The 3,639-nt window shown below is 35.9% G+C and overlaps 1 long non-coding RNA gene across 1 annotated transcript; it reads right to left on the bottom strand.

Moving 5' to 3' along the window:
- Window positions 1–1,617: 1,617 nt before the first annotated feature.
- LOC115500528 lies at window positions 1,618–3,109 on the bottom strand. Its single transcript, XR_003964551.1, has 3 exons — window positions 3,098–3,109; window positions 2,204–2,209; window positions 1,618–1,697 (listed from the first exon to the last, which is right to left on the bottom strand). It is a non-coding gene; the product is annotated as an uncharacterized LOC115500528 (long non-coding RNA).
- Between the last annotated feature and the right edge of the window lie 530 nt (window positions 3,110–3,639).

The following is a 3,639-nucleotide window of genomic DNA, read 5'->3' as shown; positions in this document are numbered from 1 at the left end:
AAAAAGAAAAGAAAAGAATAAAGATCAGAGAATAAATGAATAAAATGGAGTCCAGAAAAAAAACAATAAAAAATATGAACAAAAATAAAAGCTGTTTTTTGAAAAGATAAAAGAATTGACAAAGTTTTAGCTAGACTAATCAAGAAAAAAAAAAGAGAAGACTCAAGTAAATAAAATCAGTAATACAAAGAGACATTACAAATGACACCACAGAGATACAATGGATCATAAGAGACTGTTATAAACAATTATAAACCAACAAATTGGATAGCCTATAAGAAATGGATAAATTCCTAGAAACATACAACCTACCAAGACTGAATCATGAAGAAATAGAAAAGCTAAATGGACCAGTATAAGTAAGGAGATTGAATCAATAATCAAAACCTTGCAACAAAGACAGGCCAGGACCAGATGGTTTTCTTGGTGAATTCTACCACACATTTTAAGAAGAATTAATACCAATTCTTCTCAATCTCTTCCAAAAAGTAGAAGAGGAAGGAATTCTCCCAAACTCATTTTATGAGGCTAGCATTACCCTGATACCAAAGTCAGATAAGGATGATACAAGAAAAGAAAACCACAGGCTAATGTTCCTGATAAATACAAATGCAAAAATTGGCAACATTAGAAAACTGACTTCAACAGCATATTAAAAGGATCATACACCTTGATCAAGTGGGATTTATCCTTGATATATAGGATAGTTTGGCATACACAAATCAATAAATGTGATACATCATTAATAGGATGAAAGATAAAAATCATGACTATCTCGATAGATGCTGAAAAGTTTGGCAAACTACAACATCCTTTCATGAGAAAAACTCCCAACAAGTGGGTATAGAAGGAATGTAACTCAACATAATATGACAAGCTCACAGTTAATATCATACTCAATGGTGAAAGGTTGAAAGTTTTTTCTCTAAGATCAGGAAAAGACAGTTACTCATTCTCATCACTCCTATTCAAGATAGTACTGGAAGTCCGAGCCAGTAAAATTAGGCAAGACAAAGATATAAAAGATATCCAAATTAAGAAGTAAAATTGTCTCTGTTTGAGGATGATATGTTCTTATATATAGAAAATCCTATGGGGCGCCTGGGTGGCTCAGTCAGTTAAGCGTCGACTCTTGATTTTGGCTCAGGTCATGATCTCGCAGTTTGTGAGACTGAGCCCCATGTTGGGCTCTGCGCCAACAGTGCTGAGCTTGCTTGGGATTTTCTCTCCCTCTCTCTCTCTCTCTCTCTGCCTCTCCCCTGCTTGTTTTCTCTCTCTCTCTCTGAAAATAAATAAATAAATATTTAAAAAAAGAAAATCCTAAAGAATCCACCCAAAACCTGTTGGAACTAATCAATGACTTGAGTAAAGTTACAGGATATAAAATCAACATACAGAAATCAGTTGTGTTTCTCTACACTAACAGCAAACTATCTGAAAAAGAAATAAAGAAAACAATCCCATTTAAAATGGCATCAAAAGTGATAACATACTTAGGGATAAATTTCACCAAGGAGATGAAGATTGGTACACTGAAAACTATTAGTCTCTGTTGAAACAAATGGAAAGATACCCCATGTTTATGGATCAGAAAAATTAATATTGTTAGTGTCTCTCCTACCCCAAACCATCTATAGATTAAATGCAATCCCTATCAAAATTCCAATGACATTTTTCACAGAAATAGAAAAACAATCCTAAAATTTTATGGAACCACAAAAGGTCCTGAATAACCAAAGCAATATTGAGAAAAAAAGAACGAAACTGGAGGCACCACACTTCCCAATTTCAAACTATTCTACAAAGCTATAGTAGTCAAAACAGTATGGTACTGACATAAAATAGACTTATATGCCAATGGAATAGAATTGAGAGCATGGAAATAAACCCTCACCCATAAAGCTAGCTAATAGTTGACAAGGGAGACAAGAATACTCAATGGGTAAAAGATAGGCTTTTTAATAAATGATTTGGAAAAATGGGATAGTCACATGCAGAAGAATGAAATTGGAGCCCTAAATTATACCACTCATAAACATTAACTCAAGATGGATTAGAGAATGAAACGTTAAGACTGGAAATGTAAAACTCCTAGAAGAAAACATAGGTCAAAGGCTCTGTGACATTGGTCTTGACAATGACTTTTTTGGATATGATACCAAAAACACAAGCAACCAAGGCAAAAATAAGTACATGGGACTACATAAAACTAAAATACTTCAGGGGCACTTGGGTGGGTCAATTGGTTAAGCATCTGACTCTTGGTTTTGGCCAGGTCGGGATCTCACAGTTTCATGGGGTCGAGCCCCAGAAAATTGGGCTCTTTGCTGGCAGTGTGGAGCCTGCTTGGGATTCTCTCTCTCTCCCTCTGCTCCATCTCTCCCACTCACACTTGCACATACATTTTCTCTCTCTAAAAAAAAAAAAAAAAAAAGATAGGAAATTAAATCTGCCCAACTCTAGCATTCAGCATTCAGGTGCTTAACAACCATGCTATATACCTTTCTGAATTAAATTTATTCTTGAAGTTTTTATACTGTGTGGAAGGTAATCAAGAAATGAACAAACATTTATCTCACATTTTCTATGTGAGAAATACTGTAGGAGAAGTCAAAGAAGTAGAACATGGTTCTAGGCTCCTTCCACCTCCCCCCAAAAGCTTAGATTCTTTTAGGATTACAAGACACCTGAAAGCATCAAAGGCATCATGTTAGCAAGTGAAAATAGGTGAGTGGCTTGTATGAGTGTCTTTTCATCTATCCAGATCCTCTGCTGCTCTCAGGAGTGAGTGAATGAATGAACATTTAGAAGAAATCAGTTGATTTTTGTTGGACCCATACTGTTTTCTCAGCTTTTCTAAATGTCAGAAACTCCTCTGTTCCTTTTGTGAAGATAACTGATGAATGGAGGGATCATTCACCTGGAGAGAAGAGTCCCAAGTAGACAGAGGAAGCTGGTAACAAGCTTGTAGACATTGGGGTCACCTTTTTAAAAAGAGCTTAAGATATGGATTGTAACAGTAGAAGCTTAGGTTTTGGGGAAATCTTTAACAATATGACAGGCCAAAAAAAAAAGATTTTCAATGTGATTTAAAGACTTCCTAATGAAGGGCACCTGGGAGTCTCAGTTGGTTAAGCATCTGAGTCTTGATTTCAATTCAGGTCATCATCTCACAGTCGTGGTCAGGCTCTGCTCTGAGTGTGGAGCCTGCTTGGGATTCTCTTTCTCCCTCTCTCTCTCTGCCCCTCCCCTGCTGGTTCTCTCTCTCTGTCTCAAAATAAATAAATAAATTTAAAACAATATTAAAAAATTCCTAATGAGATAGAACATCTTTTCATATGTTTATTGTCCATTTGTGTTTTTTTCTATTGTGAATTGCCTGTTTATGTCCTTAGTTCATTTCACTTTTGGATTTTGTTGAGGTGGGTTTTAGGCAAATTGAGTTTGAAATAATGCATGTGTAAAAATGTCCAGTAAGTCATTGAAGATGCAGGATGAAGTCTCCAGGAAAAGAATGCAAATGAGCAAAAGTAGATTACTAACTCATAGCTCGAAGAGAAAAAGGATCCAGCAGAGGCAAAAGAGAAGTATTCAGAGTGACCTGGAAAAACATGTCCTCATATGATCCTTACCAGTCAC

The sequence above is a fragment of the Lynx canadensis genome, chromosome A2, assembly GCF_007474595.2.
Source record: "Lynx canadensis isolate LIC74 chromosome A2, mLynCan4.pri.v2, whole genome shotgun sequence".
NCBI classification, from domain to species: Eukaryota; Metazoa; Chordata; class Mammalia; order Carnivora; family Felidae; genus Lynx; species Lynx canadensis.
The sequence above is the reverse complement of the archived record's forward strand: the minus strand, read 5'-3'. Positions and strand labels throughout refer to the sequence as shown.